This window comes from Coregonus clupeaformis, unplaced genomic scaffold (genome assembly GCF_020615455.1).
Source record: "Coregonus clupeaformis isolate EN_2021a unplaced genomic scaffold, ASM2061545v1 scaf1035, whole genome shotgun sequence".
Taxonomy (NCBI): domain Eukaryota; kingdom Metazoa; phylum Chordata; class Actinopteri; order Salmoniformes; family Salmonidae; genus Coregonus; species Coregonus clupeaformis.
The window spans coordinates 128,231-151,802 of NW_025534489.1; the positions used below are offsets into that span (position 1 = coordinate 128,231).

The 23,572-nt window shown below is 45.6% G+C and overlaps 2 long non-coding RNA genes and 1 pseudogene across 2 annotated transcripts; all 3 read right to left on the minus strand.

Moving 5' to 3' along the window:
* Positions 1–3,823: 3,823 nt before the first annotated feature.
* On the minus strand, positions 3,824–4,286 carry LOC123486148. Its single transcript, XR_006659266.1, has 3 exons — positions 4,271–4,286; positions 4,066–4,191; positions 3,824–3,837 (listed from the first exon to the last, which is right to left on the minus strand). It is a non-coding gene; the product is annotated as an uncharacterized LOC123486148 (long non-coding RNA).
* A 216-nt stretch (positions 4,287–4,502) lies between these two features.
* LOC123486147 lies at positions 4,503–5,662 on the minus strand. The gene is made up of 3 exons (XR_006659265.1): positions 5,595–5,662; positions 5,199–5,285; positions 4,503–4,521 (listed from the first exon to the last, which is right to left on the minus strand). It is a non-coding gene; the product is annotated as an uncharacterized LOC123486147 (long non-coding RNA).
* Positions 5,663–9,310: 3,648 nt separating this feature from the next.
* Positions 9,311–18,305, minus strand: LOC123486151 (annotated as a pseudogene).
* Positions 18,306–23,572: the final 5,267 nt, after the last annotated feature.

Consider the following 23,572-nt stretch of genomic DNA (forward strand, 5'->3'; position numbering starts at 1 on the left):
TTAAATGTATTTTTAATTTGGAGCTCTGCCCCTTTGAAAGGTGAAGGAAGCCCGCTTATGGAAAGACATCGCCTCTGAGATGTAGAATGTGTAGATGAAATGTGAAGAGAAACACACATTTCAGGACGGCTGACTTGTATAATCAGGATAGACATGTCCTGTGATTTTTAGCCTCCTGTTTAATAGAGGTGGGAACAATATCTGACAGTAATATTCTCAGCTGTCCGGATGTGCCCCTGCTGTAAAGGGGTGTAATAATATAATCATTAGAAAAGCAAAATATCATAGGAGGCAAAAAAATCTCAGGTCATCTCTGTTCGAGCATGTGGTATCTATCTATCTATCTATCTATCTATCTATCTATCTATCTATCTATCTATCTTCTATCTATCTATCTATCTATCTATCTCTATCTATCTATCTATCTATCTATCTATCTATCTATCTATCTATCTATCTATCTATCTATCTATCTATGTGTGTATATATGTATATATATGTATATGTGTATATATATGTATATATATGTGTGTAGGTGAGTATATATATATATATATATATATATATATATATATGTGTATGTATGTATGTATATGTATGTTATATATATAAATATATATATGTATGTATATGTATGTATATGTATGTATGTATGTATATGTAGTATATAATTTTTATATGTGTGTATATATGTGTATGTATATATATATATATATATATATATATATATATATATATATATATATATATATGTATGTATATGTACAATATCTGACAGTAAAGTACATTTTTGAAGCTGTGGTGGTTCTGTAATAGTTGACTGTTTTACACACATTATTTATTTTATTATGACACCACTATATCCTCAAAATAAGTAGCCAGTGAGTGTGTGGTTATTCATTTTAAATTCCTCCCCTCAGTCTCAAGACTGCAAGAGTCTTTACGCAGAGTCAATGCAGAGGAGTCTTTCGAGAGACGTCTGAGGCTGCGTGTATTAAGGCGACGGCAGTATTTTGTTCCTAGCTCCAAACTCTTTGGCATATAGAGATGGCCACCATAAGCATCAGGTCAGTGATATTATGCAGATAAACAATGCATCTTTCTATATGTTTCATTACAAGTGTTACTATACAATAAAGTTATATTTTTTCTGATGTTTTACAACTAGGTGGAGATTTGTTGTCCACGGTGGGGTGGATGGATTCAGTCGTTTAGTGTGGTCTCACCTGTCTGTGGCCAGCAATAATAGAGCTCTACGGTCTTCAGGCTTTATCACGCTGTTGGGCAGTATGGGCTGCCATCAAGGGTACGGTCTGACAAAGGGGGAGAATGCAGATGTAGCAGAATTCACGATCAGAAGCAGAGGGACGGACAGGAATTCACACATCACAGGCAGAAGTGTCCACAATCACCCGGTAAAGAAATATGTTTGGAACTAGGCTCACATAACCTATACATACTAGTTAGAATGTACTTTAGCATATGTCATAAATTAACAATTTCTCAATTTTATCCTAAACACAGAATAGAGAGGATGTGGAGAGAGATGTTTATGAACATGCCCTGGACCTCTTCTATCAGATCTTTACTTCATTGGAAGATCAGGAGACACTGAATCCAGACAATAAAGTCCATCTTTTCTCGCTCTGCACCGGATTTTCCTTCCACTGGTTCAGCAAAGCCTCGACTCTTTTCGAGATGCTTCCGGAACTTCCACGGTCTTAGAACTGAAAGGAATCAGTCACCACAGCAACTCTGGAGAAGTTACAGAGAGCAAGGCCCTGAGGAGGGATCCTACTGAGGTTAACAATGAACTTCAAACACTTTCTTAAAATTGTTTTCCCCAAAGGGAATTATGGGAGAAAAAAATGGTGCTAAATGTGATACTTTAAATGAAACATTTACTATAGATTATTGTCTCTTTAAAATCTCCCGAGCTTTTAAAGATCAACCTGTGAGCTGTAGTTTCCTACAGTGCATACTATGCAAAGCTGTATTATTTAAAAAAACTGAATAAGTAACATTTCATTTCTCACTGCCTTGGTGACCAAAAATAACAATCTGTGTGTAAGGACATGTCAAACTAGTTTTGAGTACAAGACTGATTATGCTTGTCATCCATTCAGGTTCCTGAAGAATATGGGATCGATTGGAACGGACCTCACTACCTTCATCGAGGCACTGTGTCAGTCCCCGAGGTTCAGCTGGCCCCGTGAGCTCTCAGATGAAGAGGTTGCAATTTTGCCAGCTCCAGGAGTTTCTGTTACTGATGCACTTAGACTATATGTAGAGACTGTGGAAGTGTTATCAAGAATCTTAGACTGATGTCCAACCCATGTTTTTATTTGTTGTGTTAGAACAAGCAAAGAAAACTGAATTTGCTTTCCTTTATAAAGAAAAGGAAAAAAAGCTGTTTCTTTGGAAGCTTCCTGTCTCATTTATGGTCCACAGAATGACTAACATGAATGCTGTACTGTTAGCACTGAAGGTGCAGAACAGTTTGATTTTAGTAAATGGAAGAAAAAAAAAGTCAACTGCTGCACAGTGTGTTAATGTTTTCAAAGACACTGAACTTGTGTCAATTCATCTGAACTGTGTATGCATTGACATAGGGCTGGGCAATATGGAGAAAATCAAATATCACATTTTTGACCTAACACCTTGATGTCGATATTGCAACGATATTGTAAGGTTGACAATTGGTGCATTCACAAAATATCTTCCACATTTAGATTTCGGATAAATAACTATCATATTGTGGATATAATGACTAAGTGGTAAAAGGCAAATAATAGAACAGCTAGAACAGTCTGGTAAGTTCAGAAAATGACATCACTTTACTGTAATGCAGCCTTCGAAACCAGGAAAATACTAAACTTACCATGTAACGATATTACACTTCTTCAAAATCTAATGGTGCTTTTCCATTACATGGTACCTACTGCGTCGTCCTAAAATCTGCAATGGGAAACGGACGCTAGCGAGTCGAGGCGAGGCGAGTCAAGTAGGTACTGGTAATGGAAAGCACCTTAAGACGATATCTAGTCTTATCACGATAGATATAATATTAAAAAATATTGCCCAGCCCTAATTGACGTCTGAAAAAAACTTAAAAGCAAGCCCAAATCCAGTACTTTTTATGGCAGCGACAAGTGCTTTCTCAAAGTCCATGTAGAGTTTGAAATGAGCTGGCAGCTTTAGGTTTCAAAGCATGTGGAGGGACGGAAGGGTTCCCCAGAAATCTCCACTCTCAGTTCAGGAGGAAGCATCTCCCAGCCAACCCAGAATGTCAGCAGCTGGGCCAGGGTACCTGATGAAGCTAAAAAGTCATAAAATGGATTAAAGACATTTAGTTCAACTGTAATTGATCATATCTATCCATGAGACATAGAAGCATTTGTAAAGAGAGAAAATAAGGTTTATACCTGTTTCAATGAACATCCTTAGAAAGCCAGTGATGCGGCAGGTGGTGTCTAAGTCAAAGTCTTCATCATCACTGTCCTCAACTGGCCATGTGATTTTTTCTAGGAGCATCTTAAAGAAAACAAAAATTGTAATTTAAAAAAGGGAGAACTTATTTTGGTGAAGGACTATGCAGATCAAATTCTTAGAAAATTGAAAAATATCCATCTCAGTCATTGAAAATACACGTAAATTCATCAAGGTTAAGTCACAAATATAACTAAATTACTGACTTACCTGGGAGTGTGAACTGCATTTCAGCCATTTTGGGGAAAAGTGGTACAACATCCAGCCTAGATGTCAAGAGGGGCCATACCATCACATCTTTCAGTCCCTTTCTCAACTGTTTAATTTGGCGCATGTCCTCCCAACGACCTAGAGACAGACCGACCCATATTACAGCCCAAATCCTTAACCCAAATTTGACAAAAAGTTGGCACAGTAGGAAAAATGTTAATAAACACAATAAAGTGCTTTATAAAATCCATTAAAACTCTAGTACTTAAACTCTCGTCTTAACATAACAAGTCAGGGTTCACAACACATTCTATAATTTCAACAAGTACATGCGATGAATTCTGTCATTAACCAGCAGGAACTCACTGCATGGAGTAGAAGTTTGTTATGTAGCCATCTCCGATTTGTTTTGGTGACTGCCGGAAGATCCCAAGACATGGAAAGATCTGAAACTGTGTCCTTCTGTTCCGGTGTAAGATCTTCATGTTCAAGCTAGAATTAAGACCATACAAGGTATTATATCTGCCCAAGCAATATTTTTACATGGCAAAGTTTCTTTTAGGTTACATACCAGTTCTATGATGCTCTGATGTGCAGATCAGGACAGTCTTCTGTAACAGTAGCCATTTCAGGGTCCCCATTGAACAGTACATGAATTACAGCAGGACTTAGTCCTGTGACATGGGGACCATCATGCAGAAAGGTGTGGCCCAACATCCTTCCTGCAACCCGGAAGAGGTTGCTTTCAATAAGTGCCTCTGATGCTGCTGGAACAAGATGGTCAGGTTCACCCCTCAAATGGCAGTGTTTGGCCCATTCCTCCTGTAAAAGTACCAAGAGAGCAGGGAATAAAGTCACAACAATTAACCTCTTAAATACATTAAATAAAAATGTATGATAGATAGATAGATAGATAGATAGATAGATAGATAGATGAGATAGATTACATCATACTAGTGGCGATTACTTGGCCTGTGGTATTGCTAGCTTTGTAGAATTCACTTAAACCAAATTGTAGCCTACTCCAAAATGACTTACAGAAGGACCCCAAACCACTTCAAATTCAATTTCCCTGTATACCCTACTACAGACTTACCTGACACAAAACATTGCCCACCCCGGCCCTCCGCAAACAGCACATATCCGCGTTCATCAACCACCAGAACGTGACGTATCGCGTGTGTGTGCGCGCGCATAGAGAGAGGCGGTGTAGAGTGAGTCACGACACAAACAGGTGCTCAGTCAGCGTTGCATGCAGTGTGAGAATGGCAAGCAGCAAGAGCGGCAAAAGCCAATGTGTGCTTCTTTTACCTATATATGTAACGCTATCTTTGCGTTTATCCAAACGTCGTCAAACTTGGCACTGCACTTACTCATGACCAGAGCAAGACACCTGTCAAGTTTGAAATCCATCGGACTAACTGAGAGACATGTGCCAGACAGACATTTCTGCAATTTATAGATGGATTAACCTTCAAAAAAATTAGTAAGATACTTACCAAGATCTAGACTGAATCCAAACTGGAGTTTGGATATGATTGTTGTCATAAAGTACCGCATCACTCCCTCTCCGATAGCAACATCACCTGAAATAAAATACTGATAATAACACTGGAAAAAAAGTGGCGGCCTAATACAGGTAACTGGATTTGGTAACATTTAACAAGAAAGGGAAAAAACTTCTATTGGCTGTAATTCTAGAATAGCATCCTTAATATTGATTATTCCAGATAACAAGAGTATATTGTGCACAATATTCACATACATACATATAACATTTTTATCAATTATATAATTTTGTGCATTCCATTCTCCCATTTAACAATTACATATAAGCTACTTGAGTGGTATAAACTGTACTGATGTATTTATATTATAAATGTTATATTACTTACCAACCAGAGTACAATGAAGTGGACATGCCCATTCTTGCTGCTGTTTATAGAATAAGAGAAGCTCCCGTCCCTGTCCTCTTCAGAGTCCCCTACATCCATCTTCATTCTAAGTGGTTTCCCAGTTGCATGTTCCTTAGCAGATTCTCTTTGAAAACTTTGGCAGCTTGAGTGGGTTCTTTAATAAGCTTCCATTCTAAACAAACAACAACAATAAAGTTATCTATTACAGAGAGACATATTGTGAGTTGGCATGTTACCTGCATATACAGATATCCTCTCACTCTACAGAACAGGAGGAAAAATTCTATTCATTTCACTGACAAAACGTGAGACCCAACATCTTCAGAACCTGTCACAACGCTGAGTTGACATAAAAACAGCACTACTAAACAACTACAACTAAATATTAGAAAATAGAAAACCCAGTTGCATGTTATTAATTGTCTGTAACTGTATTATCTTATCTAATTATATCCTACAGGTGTTATCTTTCTATTAACTTTTCAGTTACACACACAATCTTATAGCAACACTATTGTGATGACACAAACCACTGTCTGTTTCTTTGCGATCCAACTCCCTCGTTGACAATCACTGCCGGTACTACTGCACTCTCAGCTGATGTTTCAGGCCTCACTGGAAACCTGTCACTGACTAGGGCTGTCTCACTATCATTTTCTTCACTTTGGCCTCCCTCTTGTTCTCTTTCTGATTCCTGCATGGTGTGTCCTTGAAGTTAACACAATTGAAATGATGGTCATACTACGCTTATTTGTGTGCACAACAATAAGAGACATATTCCCAAAGAAAATAAATTATGCTACCCTTGCATTGCTTTAAGAAGTACATACCCATTGCAGCTCAATCTGTGCAGCTTCATCTCTGAAAAGGGAACTTCCTTCTGACAAGTGATGCAGGGGATGACTGGACCAGAGGCAGGAACGTGAGCTCTCTAACAACAACAACAAATGGCTTTTAATTAATGATTAAAAGTCACCAGTAATCTTTGTTTTGATTATGTATTAAACTAAGTCTCTGTAAATGTATGTACACAATCTAAGGTAGATCCTGTTGAAGTGGACGTATGTAGATTGTAGCCTGTCCAATCATCGTCGATGGATCTTTCAGATAGGCAAGGGTGTATCCAGTGCTGGGACACTGAAGCAACGCAAGATTTCGACTGCGAGTAGATCCTACAAGTTTTAGAAATTCAAAGCCTCCCCCTTGTTGGAGCTTGGGAAACTACTTCCATCAGTTTATTTGTTATAACCATGGGATCGTGGTCATTCCCTGGAGAAAAAAACAAAACAAAATCATAACTCACCTCACCTTAAATTAAGCAAATAAGCCTGTGATAACTATTATTGACACTATGAACACCAATTAAGTTTGAGTCACTATAAAAAGAAATGCAAATTCAACAAGCCACAGACAGTACAAACTTTTTTTTTACTTTTGGTAAATGCCTAGTTTGGCACTGACCTGAAAATGTTACTTTTGCTCTCCAAGTCCTGAAGTAAGAAGTTCAGCTTAAAACAGTACACTTGGAGTTTTATCCGCATTGTGGTCAGCCAAACAACAGACAGTGTGTGTGTAGCTTCTTCGGCTAACTTGGACTTGTGCTGGTCGTCTCGTCATATTCCTTCTGGCTCCAATGTTATATGGCGCAAAGAGCCTTGCTACCTCCGCTGAACAGAAAAAACGTAACAGCTCAATGGTCACCAGTCAGCTAAAACAGCCTCTACTTCTATCTTGGGATGCTCAAGCCAGCTAACACCATTTAGCCGATTAGCGAACTAGCTAGGTTTATGCTTCCCCCATTAACAATAAACGTGTCACGCACGAAGCATCACATAATACCGCATGCAAATACATGTTCGAGTCGATCTAATTTAACCTACACGTGTGTCCCGAATCATTAAATAGTAGCACACCTGGCTAACATGAAATTACTTAGCTTACCCTGGACAGGTGTACGTGATTGAGCGGCCGGTATCTGCTGTGACTGAGCTGCCGGAGTCACCAGTGCCGCGGGAGCCGTTGGACTTCTGCTCGAGCTTCCTCAATCAAATTCGCTGCTTCTCTCAGCAGCTCCGGGCAACTTTTAGACATTTTGTCCTGCACCTCACACAGCGTCTCAACATTGGGGCTAGCAGGACCGAGTCTTCTTGATTTTTAGCCGTTGCAATGAAAGTACTGTTTAACCGTGTAACTAAACCAACGTAGAGGTGAATAGCGCCACCCAGTGTATTGGAATGTGTTCAGTAGCTCTGCATCAATCCATTATCCGGAATTGATTTGTCTTGGCTTGATGCAGAGGGTAACCAATCAGGCGTTAGGTTCCGCCTACCAACTTTGATGGGTCAGTTTGACAGTTTTAAGTAATTCATGAATCACTCCAACACAGGACCATGAAATGTAAATGTAAATAGTGAAATAATTATATATGTATTTTAAGTAAAATGAATCGGTATTTGAATTAATTAATTATACATTTAATTACACATTTATGTATTTAATTCTAATTTTAATTAATTAATGACACATTTTAAGTAATTATTTAATGGTGTATTTATTTATTTAATTGTGGCACTTTTAGTCCTCCATAGGTCCCATGTTTCATGAGCTGAAATAAAAGATCCCTGAAATTTTCCAAACGCACAAAGCGCTTATTTCTCTCAGATTTTGTGCACAAATTTGTTTACATCCCTGTTAGTGAGCATTTCTCCTTTGCCAAGATAATCCATCCACCTGACAGGTGTGGCATATCAAGAAGGTGATTAAACAGCATGACAATGGCCTCACAACTGCAATCCACGTGTAACCACGCCAGCCCAGGATCTCCACATCCGGCTTCTTCACCTTGCGGGACCGTCTGAGACCAGCCACCCGGACAGCTGATGAAACTGAGGAGTATTTCTGTCTTTAACTTTAAAACTCCTTCTGATTGGATGGGCCTGGCACCCCAGGGGTGGGTGGGCCTATGCCCTCCCAGGCCCACCCATGGCTGCACCCCTGCCCAGTCATGTGAAATCCATAGATTAGGGCCTAATTTATTTATTTAAATTGATTGATTTCCTTATATGAACTGTAACTCAATAAAATCGTTTATATTTTTGTTCAGTATGGATTTGTTTACATTTAGGCTGTGGTTTTCTTCATTCTCGCACCAGAAAATCTAACTCTGGTCCAAGGAGTTATGTGCGGCATGCTGATGGGAGACTTCCTCAGCTGAAAAATCAAACACTCTGGACCAGAGCGACAGAACAAAATGTGACATCCCATTCCAGATCCACAGGGTAAGCCTTAATGCAAAAGGAGCTTTAAAATAATTCTCTCATTCTGGGTCTATGTAGTGCAATTGTCACTGCTTTGACATTCTGTTAAATCTGTACTACAGTTTTCATTCGCTTGCTGGTCACGGGACAAATGCTATCTCTGACAGGCAAAACAACACCACCTGATACTGAACCGAGGAGTTTGCCTTCTGCAAACAATTGTAGTGTTTGATAATTTAGATGCAGTTAAAAAGCCAATGTATGTAGAGGGACATTTTTGCCCACTGTACTATTTAAGTATAACCTGCTTAGGTTTTTGTCGAAAATTAGTAGCTTAGTGTTCAAGATGCAATTTCTATGAATATCGTAAGTGAATGCACTGTCTATCGTCCACTGTTCACATAGTTCTCTATAACCATCCATGGTATCCTGTTACCGTCATACACAGATCATAGCGTGCTCCTCCAGTCTCAGCACCTTTAGCCTCTGGCAGGTGGACACCTCCGCAGACACAACTGAAATCTGGGATCATAATTTATATAGATGTGATTCTAGATTAGGTCCCTGGTTAAAAGTAGTGCACTATACAGGGAATAGGGTGCCATTTGAGATGCACCCTATTGCACCCATACTTGACATAATCAGCGGTCAAAAATAGCCCCTGACACTAAATACATCTGACATTTCATTATGATATTACAGTGTTGAAATGTTGTGAAGCTTAAAATTAATTGTGAAATTCGATTGTCATTTTAAGCTCCCTGCACTTGATTATGTCAAGTGGAGGGATTATGGCTGACTGAGCCACAACTTTCTTCACTTGATCCTCCTTATGTTGAACAGGAAATCCCATTATTGGGTCCACCACTCTGGGGAAAGTATTTTGTTTCCACACTGCTCACAAACAAATGATGTCAACCATGGGAAGGGATGGGGGGGGACAGACATATTTCAAACCAATGCCTTTGAATCTCATGAATGGTTTTGTTTACAATAGATATAAAGACAGCTTAGTGATTTAGTGCAGCAGCATGACTGTTCCTTGCTTTAACCTTGACCATTCATTTGGCAGCAAGTTAAAGAAACAAGTATCTGTTTCATGACTCACCTTCTCATACCCTTCCAGGTCCCATATTCTTCACCTCGAACAGGTTGCCCTCCACAGAGAGCAGAGACACCTGGGAGTTGGTGAGGATGGACACAGGGATGGAGGCAAGCTCCAGACAGTTCTCCTCCAGTCTCAGCACCTTTAGCCTCTGGCAGGTGGACACCTCCGCAGACACAACTGAAATCTGGGATCATAATTTATATAGATGTGATTCTAGATTAGGTCCCTGGTTAAAAGTAGTGCACTATACAGGGAATAGGGTGCCATTTGAGATGCACCCATAAACACCTGATTACCTGGTTCTGGTTGAGATTGATCTCAATGGCCTGCAGGGCGCTACCTCAGCAGGCACAGCCTGGATGTGGTTCTTGGACAGGTCAGGACGTCCAGGTGTCGTAGGAGGGGCCGCCAGGAAACTCCCGGAACTTGTTCCCGGACAGGCTGAGGGTGCGCGAATGCTTTCAACTGTCCTACGGTGCTAGGGGAGTTCGTCGTTGGTTCCCGTTCAGCAAGAGGGTCTCTAGTTTCTTAAGCTTCCCAATTTCATCTGGGAGACTTACATGTACGCACAAAACAAACACACCAACTTAAGTATAGCATAGCTAAAAGAGACTGATTGGAGCCACAGGAATTCACATCAATAATCAATGAACCTAATGGACATTCATTATTCAATGAAAGCAAAGGGTTAATAATTTGTCATCTACAGATGCTGTAGTATCAGACAGAAGCTGAGGAGGTGTAGCAACCACTTACTGAGTTTATTACAGTTTAAAGTCAGACTCTTCATCTGAAGGAAGTTTCCTTCGATCTTGTTGGAAGACAGATCTACAGTCCGTAGGTTTCCAGTCAACCTCTGGAGCTCCTCGGGGAACTGAAATACATTAGTGGGGAAAAAAATACACTGAACAAAACTATAAAACGCAACATGCAACAACTTCAAAGATTTTACTGAGTTAGTTCATATAAGGAAATCAGTCAATTGAAATAAATTCATTAAGCCCTAATCTATGGATTTCACATGACTGGGAATACAGATATGCACCTGTTGGTCACAGATAAGGTACCTTTAAAAAAAGGTGGGTGGATCAGGAAACCAGTCTTTATCTGGTTTGACCACCATTGCCTCATGCAGTCGCGACACATTTCCTTCAGATAGGTTGATCAGGCTGTTGATTGTGGCCTGTGGAATGTTGTCCCAATCCTCTTCAATGGATGTGCAAAGTTGCTGGATATTGGTGGGAACTGGAACCACGCTGTTGTACACGTCGATCCAGAGTATACCAAACATGCTCAATGGTGACATGTCTGTGGGTATGCAAGCCATGAAAGAACAGGGACATTTTAAGTTTCCAGGAATTGTGTACAGACCCTGCGAAATGGGGCAGTGCATTATCATGCTGAAACATGAGGTGATGGCGGCAGATGAATGGCACAACAATGGGCCTCAGGATCTCGTCAGGGTATCGCTGTACATTCAAATTGCCATCGATAAAATGCAATTGTGTTCGTTGTCCGTAGCTTCTGCCTGCCCATACCATAACCCCACCGCCACCATGGGGCACTCTGTTCACAACGTTGACATCAGCAAGCCGCTCGCCCACACGCCATACACGCTGTCTGCCATCTGCCAGGTACAGTTGAAACATCCGTGAAGAACACATTTCTCCAGCGTGCCAGTGGCCATCGAAGGTGAGCACTTTCCCACTGAAGTCGGTTACGACCCTGTGATGACGACGAGCACGCAGATGAGCTTCCCCTGAGTCGGTTTCTGACAGTTTATGCAGAAATTCTTCAGTTGTGCAAATCCTCAGTTTCATCAGCTGTCCGGTGGCTGGCCTCAGATGATTCCGCAGGTGATGAAGCCGGATGTGTAGGTTCTGGGCTGGCATGGTTACACGTGGTCTGCGGTTGTGAGGCCGGTTGGACGTACTGCCAAATTCTCTAAAACGACGTTGGATGCAGCTTATGGTAGAGAAATTAACATTCAATTCTCTGGCAACAGCTCTGGTGGACATTCCTGCAGTAAGCATGCCAATTGCACGCTCCCTCAAAACATGAGACATTTGTGGCATTGTGTTGTGTGAGTGGCCTTTTATTGTCCCCAGCACAAGGTGCACCTGTGTAATGATCATACTGTTTAATCAGCTTCTGTCATGAGCCCTCTCACTCCACCGGGTTACCACCTTAATTTGTTTCCACTATCTTCCACTCTGCTCACCTCCCTCTCTCTACTCAGCCTAACTAGCTCCACCTGTCCCTGCTCTGCTCGGCTCTAATGACTCTGCCAGCTGCGCTGCACTTACCCACTAACCTCTCCCAGTATTTAAGGCCCTGTCTTTCAGCTCTCCGGTGTCAGATCGTCTGCAAAGCTCACACCCGGAACCTGTTTGCTCGCGCTTCTGGCTCACCCTGGTTTTGTGACCCCGGACCTGCCTGTTTTTTGGATACTCTTCTGCCTCAGGAGATCCAGACCTGCTTCTGCCATTACGACTCCTGACTACTCTTCAATCCCGGTAACTCTGACCAGCCTTCTGCCTTGCTACTACGTATTTTGGATTTCCCTTGAACTGTACTGCTGCCTGGTTTCATTCCGCCCTGTTGTGTCTGTGTCTCCCCAGGACTTCTGGACCACCCCACCACCGGCTTCATGGGCCCGCATCGCTGCCACTGGGGGGCACAGACCCCAGCGCCTTGGGCCGGGATCCCTGTTACCCCTGGAGCCTTCATTCACTCCCTACTTCCCTTTTCCCTTAAGTTTAATAAACTTTCTGGTGTGACCGCAATTGTGGTCCTCTGGTCGTCTGTCTGAATCGTGACAGTGCGATCTGACCTATGGACTCAGCGCACACTTTCCCCGACATGGAAACCGATGAGCATGAGCAGCAGTTCCAGCAGCAGCAACAACAACTCGCCATGATCATTCAACTCCTCACCAACCTTACCCCAGCCAGTCCTGCCCACCAGCCCAGCCCCGAGTTACCTGCCCCGGTCATTGCAGCCGCTGCTCCGAACCCAAGATTGGAAACCCCGGCGGTTCAACGGCGATTCAACCCAGGTCCGGCCATTCCTGACTAGCTGCCCGACTTGTTCTCCTTGCAGCCAGGACCTTCGCCACGGAGGGCTAAAGTTGGTATGCCATCACTCACCTGACGGGCGAGCTCGACTCTGGGAACAGCAGAGTTCGAGCGTCAAGCGCCCCGCATGTGCAACCTTCGACCTGTTTGCTGAGGAGATGCTGAAGGTGTTTGACCTGGATTCACCCACCGCAGGCGTCTCGTGAACTGTTCAGTATTCGACAAGGCAGGCGTACAGTCGCAGACCATTCCATCGACTTCCGAACCCTGGCTAGACGAAGTTCTTGGAACACACCATCGTGGTGGGACGCGTTCTTCCATAGTTTGGCTGACTATATCAAGGGACTCCAGTTGGTCTCCCATGAACTGCCTTCCACTCTTGATGAAGCCATCGCACTGACTGTCAGGATCGACAGAAGGATACAGACCCGTCGTCGTGAGAGGGCGCCAAGGTCCACCTACTACCGGCATTCGGAGAGATCCGACTGGGCTCCTGTCATCTACTGCCACTCACCCAGGTCAGCTTGATCAGTCTGAGCCTATGGAGATTGGGCGAGCCTCCCTCTCACTCCTGCAGAGCGCCAGCGCCGCTCCACCTCAAACCTCTGCCTCTATTGTGGAGGTGATGGACATCGATGTGGTAACCTGCCCTTTAAAGGCCGAAGCTCACCCGGGCGTAGGGGGAGTCCGGTTGAGTTCAATGACCATCCAGTCCTCCGACCGCAAACCCCCTGCTGCAAGTTCACCTCCGCCTCTCTGACTCAACTCACACCCTGGCTGCTCTGGTGATTCTGGCGCCGAAGCCAACATAATGGACATCAAGCTGGCACGCCAACTGGGACTGAGAACCTCCGTTTGACACCTCCTATTCCTGCCCGGGCACTGGACGGACACTTACTCGGATCGGTCACTCATGTCACGGCCCCGGTCTCGATGGGTCTGTCCGGAAACCATCAAGAAACTATCCAGTTTCACCTGCTCCCCCTCTCCAGGCCAACCCCTCATCCTGGGTTACCCATGGCTCCGCCCGGCACAACCCTCAGCTCGACTGGGTGACCGGGGTGATCAGGAGTGGGGAGAGGACTGCCACCGAACCTGCCTGCTTGCTGCCGCCTACCCCCTCGGCCAGTACCTACTAACTCCGCTCCTGACCTCTCCAATGTCCCAGAATGCTACCATGGTCTCAGAGAGGTGTTTAACAAAGCAAGAGCCACATCTCTGCCCCCTCACCTGACCGCACGACTGTGCCATCGACCTCCTCCCTGGAACAGCTCCTCCAAGGGAGTCGTCTTTATTCGTTGTCTGCTCCTGAAAGAAAGTCCATGAGACTACATCAATGGCTCTCTGTCCGCAGGATTAATCCGTTCATCTTCATCTCCTGCTGGTGCTGGCTTCTTCTTTGTGGGGAAGAAGGACGGATCTCTTCGCCCTGCATCGACTACAGGGGACTCAACGACATCACAGTGAAGAAACCGTTACCCTCTGCCTCTGCTCACCTCTGCTTTTGAGTTGCTCCAGGGAGCCACTGTTTTTACCAAGTTGGATCTCAGAAACGCTTACCACCTAGTGCGGATCCGGGAGGGAGATGAATGGAAAACCGCATTCAATACACCAACAGGCCACTACGAGTATCTGGTTATGCCTTTTGGCCTCACCAATGCTCCTGCTGTGTTCCAGGCTCTAGTGAATGATGTACTGCGGGACATGTTAAACAAGTTTGTCTTCGTTTACCTGGATGACATCTTAATTTACTCCAGAAACCTGTCTGAACACACCCGCCATGTCCAGCAAGTCCTTCATCGTCTTCTGGAGAATTCCCTCTACGCAAGGCAGAGAAATGTGAGTTTCACGTCAAGACAGTGGCCTTCCTGGGGTACATAGTGGCAGAAGGAAGTATCCAAATGGATCCTGCCAAAGTATCAGCAGTCACTTGCATGGCCAGTTCCGGGAGAACAGAAAGAAGCTGCAACAGTTTCTGGGGTTTGCTTAACTTCTATAGGAAGTTTATCCGGAACTACAGTACCGTTGCTGCGCCTCTCACTGCTCTAACCAGCACCAAGCAACCCTTCACCTGGACCCCAGCAGCCGACAAAGCCTTCAGTTACCCTCAAGGTGAGGTTCACCTCCGCTCCCATCCTCCAGATGCCTGATGTGGACCGGCAATTCATTGTGGAGGTGGACGCCTCGGATGTGGGAGTTGGGGCTGTGATTTCTCAGTGGGCTGCGGAGGATAGGAAGCTCCATCCCTGTGCCTTTTCTCACGTCGGTTGTCCCCCTCTGAGTGCAATTACGACATAGGGAACCGTGAGCTGCTGTGCTGTGAAGCTTGCCTTGGAGGAGTGGCGTCACTGGCTGGAGGGTCCACCATTCCATTTCTCGTTTGGACCGATCATAAGAACTTGGAGTACATCCGCCACGGCCAAGCGGTTGAACTCCAGGCAGTCCCGCTGGGCCTGTTCTTCACCAGGTTTAATTTCACTCTGTCATACCGGCCTGGACCACGCAACACCAAGCCAGACGCCCTCTCCCGTCAATTCCAGAAGGATGTACACCCCCTCCAAGGACCCTGTGTCGATTCTGCCAAGTCCCTGCATCGTTGCAGCTCTGACCTGGGCTGTTGAGGAACAGGTGCTGGAGGTCTCTCCGTAACCAGCCAGGTCCCAGCACTTGCCCAGCTGACCGCCTTTTTGTCCCCGAAGACCTGAGGTCCCAGGTCATTCAGTGGGGGACATGACTCCCGCCTAGCTTGTCACCCTGGCTCCACCCGCACTTACAACCTGCTCGCCCAGAGGTTCTGGTGGCCCTCTCTGAGGAAGGATGTACGGGAATTCGTCCAAGCCTGCCCCATCTGCAACCAACACAAGTCGTCCTGCCAGCCCCCCAGCCGGATTGCTGCAGCCCCTGCCTGTGCCCAGGCGTCCCTGGTCTCACATCGCCCTTGACTTTGTCAGGGGCTGCCCCCTTCAAGTGGCATGACCGTCATTCTCACCATCGTTGACCGTTTCAGCAAGATGGCACACTTCATTCCCCTCCCCAAGCTCCCAACCGCCAAGGAGACCGCCCAGGTGGTCCTGGAACACGTCTTCCGGATCCACGGACTGCCAAGGGATGTTGTTTCTGACCGTGGTCCACAATTCTCCTCCGCTTTTGGAAGGAGTTCTGTCACCTGCTGGGAGCCACAGTCAGTCTGACTTCCGGATTCCATCCCCAATCCAATGGGCAGTCAGAGCGGGCTAATCAGGAGCTCGGAAGGCGCTGCGATGCATGACTTCACGCAACCCTCCACTCCTGGTCGCAGCAATTGACATGGGTGGAGTACGCACACAATTCTCTGACCTGCTCTGCCATCGGTATGTCCCCTTTCCAATGTGTTTATGGATACCAGCCTCCTCTTTGCCAGCCAGGAGGAGGAGGTTACTTGCCCATCTGCACTTGCTTTTGCCCGTCGATGTCGCCGCACCTGGTCAGCCGAGCCACACTCCTCAGGTCCGTTTGCCAGCTACACTACCGGGGCCAACCGTCGGAGAATTCCTGCTCCCACCTACCATGTTGGTCAAAGGGGTGTGGTTGTCATCGAAGAACCTGCCACTCAGGGTGGAGTCGCGAAGCTGGCACCTCGGTTCATTGGCCCATTCCTATCATAAGAGTGATTAGCCCGACTGCAGTCGGCTCCAACTGCCTAATTCCCTGAGGTGCACCCCACTTTCCATGTGTCTAAGATTAAGCCCATCCATGAGAGTCCGCTGGTCCCTGCTGCGCCTGGTCCTCCTCCTCACGGCTCAGTCGATGGTGGTCTGGTTTACACCGTCCGCCGCCTGCTCGGTCCAGACGGAGGGGTAGGGGTCTCAGTACCTCATTGACTGGGAGGGCTGGACCTGAGGAAAGGACCTGGGTGCCAGCTAGTCGGATTGTGGATAGGACTCTCATCACCGCTTTCCACCTGAACGGCATCCTGATCAACCTGCAATCCGTAGGGGCCGCCCCAGAGGGGTCCCTAACCGTCCGGCCCGCTCGGCTTCCTGTCCTGTGCCTGATCCTGTCTCGGGACCTGTCCCATCTCCCGACCCACGGCCCTCCGGCTTCCTCCCGAGGATGAGGACGTTCACTCGGACCGTTCGGAGGAGTTCTAGCCCTCCTCCGGCTCCCCTCCTCCCGCCCGGCGTGGTGTTGCTCTTGGACTTCTGTGGCCGTCCCTTGGGGGGTTCTGTCATGAGCCCTCTCACTCCACCGGGTTACCACCTTAATTTGTTTCCACCATCTTCCCCTCTGCTCACCTCCCTCTCTCTACTCAGCCTAACTAGCTCCACCTGTCCCTGCTCTGCTCGGCTCTAATTACTCTGCCAGCTGCGCTGCATTACCCACTAACCTCTCCCAGTATTTAAGGCCCTGTCTTTCAGCTCTCCGGTGTCAGATCGTCTGCAAAGCTCACACCGGAACCTGTTTGCTCGCGCTTCTGGCTCACCCTGGTTTTGTGACCCCGGACCTGCCTGTTTTTGGATACTCTTCTGCCTCAGGAGATCCAGACCTGCTTCTGCCATTACGACTCCTGACTACTCTTCAATCCCGGTAACTCTGACCAGCCTTCTGCCTTGCTACTACGTATTTTGGATTTCTCTTGAACTGTACTGCTGCCTGGTTTCATTCCCTGCCCTGTTGTGTCTGTGTCTCCCCACCCCCCAGGACTTCTGACCACCACCACCGGCTTCATGGACGATCGCTGCCACTGGGGGGGCACAGACCCAGCGCCTTGGACGGGATCCCTGTTACCCCTGGAGCCTTCATTCACTCCCTACTTCCCTTTTCCCTTAAGTTTTAATAAACTTTCTGGTGTGGCGCAATTGTGGTCCTCTGGTCGTCTGTCTGAATCGTGACAGCTTCTTGGTATACCACACCTGTCAGGTGGGTGGATTATCTTGGCAAAAAAAAATTCACTAACAGGGATGTAAACAAATTGATGGAATTGTATTTCCAGTTCATGAAGCATAGGCTCAACGCTTTACATGTTGTGTTTATATTTTTGTTCAGTATACATACATTCAAACTGCCCAAGATAACAACTGAATGGAATTCAGCTAAATAAACGAAGGACCAGTTAAGACTGCTGTGGAGTGCTGACATTTTAACAAGCAGACTATAGAATAGGCTCTGTGTGTGTGTCCCTCCTACCTCGGGGAGACCTTTCCCTGTCAGCTGAAGATCCGGTCTTCTGTGAGTTTTCCAGATGGGCTTTGATTGCACTGTTCCCCATCTTTGTTGTGGTTGCCCGATGATGCGGCTGTCTAAGTGATGCTTATGTAATCAATTCTTAGCCTATTATTGTGATGGTGGTGCCAGATGATGTTGCTCTGCCTGTAAGATACTTCCTGGTTGTCAGTGTGGCCCTATAAGAGATCAATTATACAAATCAATCATGGCTGCTGCCAGCAGTTTCGTTAGCTGACAAAGAAAAGGAGGAACTTGATGACGTAAAAAGCTAACTAGCTAACGTTAGCTATCCTACTACTAGTACTGTCTGAGGCAAGCTTTGAGATATATTCATGCATATTATTAAAATTGGGAGTACTTTGTCTAGTAACAGTACAGGGTCATGTATATTAGTACTTTTAAATAAACATTTCCCAATGATGGTAAATATTTTAGAGGCTGTTAGCACAGCTAGCTAGCGAGTTAGACCATCTGGGATTTTAGTTTAAGTTACTTACCTCGGGAGCTGATTTGTCCTTCTCGTGCAATACTTTGCCTGCAAATGGCAATTTATATATTAGAACAGATAACTATGGGGTGATTGGACTAGTCAAACCTAAACACTAGTTTAGGACATAATCCTGCTGCTCGAACAATAAACATGTCGTTTGGGGAAGCTAATAGCTTGACGTCAAACAAAAAGAAGAAGAAGATAGTGCACGTCGTCAAAATCATTCAATTGATTGGCTAACGTCTGATCCTGGGACCGGAAAGGGTAGGCGGAAGTTGGTTTGGGCGACGAACCCACGATAGACGGTTGTGAATCGAGAGGGATTTTGAAATCGTTGAAAAACAAAAACTTTACTCGGTGTGGCGGAGGTTCGGCGCGGCCGTGCTGTGAATGGGTCGAGATGGTAGGAGATAGTGATGGAGAGGAAAGTGAAGCAAGTATGGAACATAGTGGTACAAATAAAGGAGGGAGTAAGAAAGAGAAAAATAAAGGGAGTAGGGGTATGAAGGGGAGCGAGAGGTCTATGGAGGTAGAGAGGAGGCATAAAATGAAGTTTGAGGAGAGCAACCTAGCTTCCAACGCTAGAGGAAGTTCGGAGGTAGAAAGTGCAGAGGAAGGGCAAGATAAGACACGAGAGGAACATGGAGGTGAGGAGGAGCATAAAGTGATTATGAAGTTTAGGGAGGAAGGGGGAGTTGGGGCGATGAGTCCGATAAGGTTGACGGCTGTGATAAAAGAGTTGATTGGGGAACTTGTTAATGCTTCCCCAATCAAGAGTTGATTGGGGAACGGATGGATGGAAATGGCCAAGTGATGGAAAATTTGATAGAAAAGAAAGATCTGGTGTGCCTGAATGATGGCCGAGGGACCAGGATTTATGTAGCCACAGGGAAAGAGTATGCCTTGGACCTCACTCTGGTATCTAGTGCGATGGATATGTGAGTGGGAGGTATGGGAGGAGTCGACAGTAGGGAGGGATCATTACCCCATAGAATGCACAGTAGGGAGGAGGAGGTGTTAGTGGATGGAGCAGGCAGGTGGGTGTTTGGAAGGGCAAAGTGGGATCAGTTTCAGGAGCTGAGTGAGCAGGTGACGGCTCGGGTGGATATGAGAGGGGATGTAGATAGCATGAATAACTGGGTGAGAACAGCGTTAGTGGGGCCAGCTACTGAGGCTATACCTAAGAGTTCAGGGAGGAGGAAAGCAGTCCCATGGTGGACGGATGAATGTGGGGTAATGGTGAGGATAAGGAATAGGGCATTTAGAGTACTGAAAAGGACGCATAACTTCCAACATCTGATTCAGTATAAGCAGGCCCAGGCCATGGTGAGGAGAACTATCCGTCAGGCAAAGAGGTCATGTTGGCATCGGTTCTGTGACACCATTGGAAGGGCGACACCTGTGGGAGAAGTGTGGGGGATGATTAAGAGGATGAGTGGGATCAGAAGGGAGTGGGGAGGATGTGGCAGTAATAGATGAGGAGAAAGCATTTGTCCAAGTGCATAGCTGCACACATCTGTCGGGAGAGGAGGGGGAGAGAGAACACGAGAGAGGAGCATCCTGAAGTGCTGGAAAGGAGGGAGTATGTAAATGATGCGTTGAGTGCACCATTTACCAGGGTAGAGGTGAAAAAGAGCAATAGGTAAGGGTGGGTTAACTTCACCTGGGAAAGATGAGGTGTGCTATTTTTATGTTGGCCCATCTTAGTGATGAGGCACTGGATAAGGTATTGGTGTTGTACAACAGAGTGTGGGAGGAGGGGAAACTACCAGGCAGTTGGAAGGAGGCAGTAGTGGTACCAATCCGGAAGCCTGGGAAGGATCCAACAGCCAACAAGCTATCGGCCAATAGCTTTCAACATCACATGTATGTAAGAATATGGAACGTATGATTACGGAGAGGCTAAGTTACTTCCTGGAGAGCAGAGGGCTAGTAACGCCACATCAGAGTGGGTTCAGGAAGGGTAGGGGGAACTATGGATCCAGTGCTCTGCTTAGAAGCAGAGGTCAGGAAGGCTCAGGTGAACAAGGAAACTTTGTAGCTGTCTTTTTTGATGGGAGAAGGCGTAATGATATGATGTGGAAGGAGGGTTGTTAATCAAGCTTGATATATGGGGGGGTAGGAGGAAGAATGTACAACTGGATAAAGGATTTCCTGTTTGGAAGGTCTATCCAGGTGAGGGTGGGGAAGTCTCTATCAGGCAGCTACCTGGTGGATAACGGTACACCACAGGGGAGTGTGATTAGTCCTCTGTTGTTCTCAATCATGATCAATGATGTTTACTCTCAGGTACGGCCGGATATTGGGAGGTCGTTATTTGCAGATGATGGGGCCTTATGAAAGAGGGGAAGAAATGTGCCATACATAGTCAGGATGGTACAGGAAGCAATTGATGAGGTAGAGCGGTGGGCATTCATGTGGGGATTCAGGTTCTCTGTAGAGAACTCAGACAGTGTTTTTTTACCAGGAGGAAGGTGGGAGATTATGTATGCTTGAGGTTATATGGGAGAAACTTGGAGAGGGTGGGGGCCTTCAGGTTCCTTGGGGTATACTTTGATCCTAGACTGACTTGGGCAGAACACATTGAGAGAGTGGTGGGAAAGTGTAAGAAGGTGCTAAATGTGATGCGCTGTCTGACGGGGAAGGAGTGGGGGGCGTTCCTCATTGAAGACCATGTAGGTTGCATTGATCCGATCTGTAATAGACTATGGCAGTTTAGCATATGGTTTGGCAGTCCAGACCTCACTGGAAAGGCTAGATGTCATACAGGGGCAAGGACTCAGAATATGTAGTGGGGCGTTTCGGGCGTCCCCAGTGGCTGCATTACAGGTGGAGATGGGGGATACGCCGTTGCAGATTAGGAGACAGCAGCTGGCAATTAATTATTGGGTCAACCTACAAGGACATGGGGTGTCTCATCCTGCGAAAGGGGTTTTACAGGCATGCTGGGAACATGAGTGAAGGCCGTACACGAGCTTTGGGTGGGTGGGTAATACCCAGGCGAAGGAGATGGGACTGTATGGAAGGGAGTTTAGTCCAACTGTAGTTATTCCTGTAAATCCACCATGGCTACTCCCGTCTCCAGTAGTTGATCTAGAAGTGTTAGAGAGACTACAGAAAGATAGGGAGGGGGTTGATCCAGCTGATTTCTTTAAGAGACGTCTGGAAACTGTATCAGGATTTTGTGGCCATTTACACAGATGGTCAGCATTTGTAGTGCAGGAATGTGGGTGGAAGTCAGGAAACGTATTACAGATCATCTGGCTGTATATACGGTGGAGCTGATGGCCATACTGTTGGCCTTGCAGTGGGTGGAGGAAGTTAAGCCAGATAGAGTAGTTATTTGCTCTGATTCATGTGCAGTGTTAATGAGTCTCTCCAGTCCTTTAGCTCACGATAGCAGACAAGACCTGCTTGATGAGGTGCTACAAACCCATGGCAGGATTAAAACAGATGGGTATTCAGATAAGATTTACTTGGGTTTCCAGCCCATGTTGGGGGTGGAGGGGAACGAGGCAGTAGATGAACAGGCTAAACAAGCACTTAGTAGTGGGGATGTTGATGTTGTAGTTTCAATGAGCAAGGCAGAGGCAAAAAGACTGATATGGACAGTGATGGTGCAGAGATGACAGGAGCAGTGGAATAGAGATAATAAGGGAAGGCATTTATTTCAGGTACAGAGGAAAGTCGGGGAGGACAGCAGGAAGGGACAGAAGAGAGAAGGCTATTTTTACTAGATTAAGGGTGGGACACAGCCAGTTGAATAAGACATTAAACGTGATAGGAAAGTGTGATTATTGTCAGGAAATAGAGACTGTGGAGCATGTATATGTATAGTCACTCAGTAAGGGCTGTAAGTAAGCATTTCACTGCAATGTCTGCACCTGTTGTATTTCGCGCATGTGACCAATAAAATTGGATTTGATTTGATGTATTGCTACAGTGTGGGCAGTATCAGAGGGAAGGAGAGAGGATGAGATTTAGTATGAGGGAGAAGGAGATACAGGAAATTAGTTTAAAGAGTATATTGAGTAGAGCGTCATTAGATATAGTCACAAATATTTTGTAATCTTTTAAAGAAAAACGGGGTTAGCAGGTAGGATTTAGTTTCTCCCTGTCTCTGGCCCATACTCCAGTACGGTAGGTGACGGTAATGCACCATAACGTTGGATGCAAACCGCCGATAAACCTCACTGAAGAAGAAGAAGAAGCTTGACGTCAATGCGCATGTCTGAATGTTGCTCCCTCAGCCAATCCACTAGTCAGCAGTAGTGCAAGAAAAAATCCGGAAGTCATTCATTCATAAAATGGAAAAGGAACAAATACATCGGCGGGGTAAATTTGAAAGAAGAATTGCTCAAAAATTGCTAGTTGACTTACACGTTCTAATATGTTGGTGTATATGGGTAGCTATATAAGAAATAGGTAGTTGTGGGAATGGGGTACAATAAGGTTTGCTATCTTAATGTAGACAAACGACGCTTTATCAGCTAGCGCAACCTAGCTAACCTCTACGAATACGAGAATACGAGACTGGACATACTATCTAGCCAACGTTAATTACAGCAGATAATATAGCTAGTTAGCGAGCTAATTGAGATCCCCAGGCTATATTGACTTTGCATCTTTTCTTTTTTACAGCTACATATTTTCAAGGTTTGACTACGCCACCACACTTACAAATGAATGGACTTGCGCCAGGATCGTCTCACCTCCACCTTACCTGACACCCTAGACCCACTTCAACACAGGGGCCCCACAAGGGTGCGTGCTCAGCCCTCTCCTGTACTCCCTGTTCACCCATGACTGCGTGGCCATGC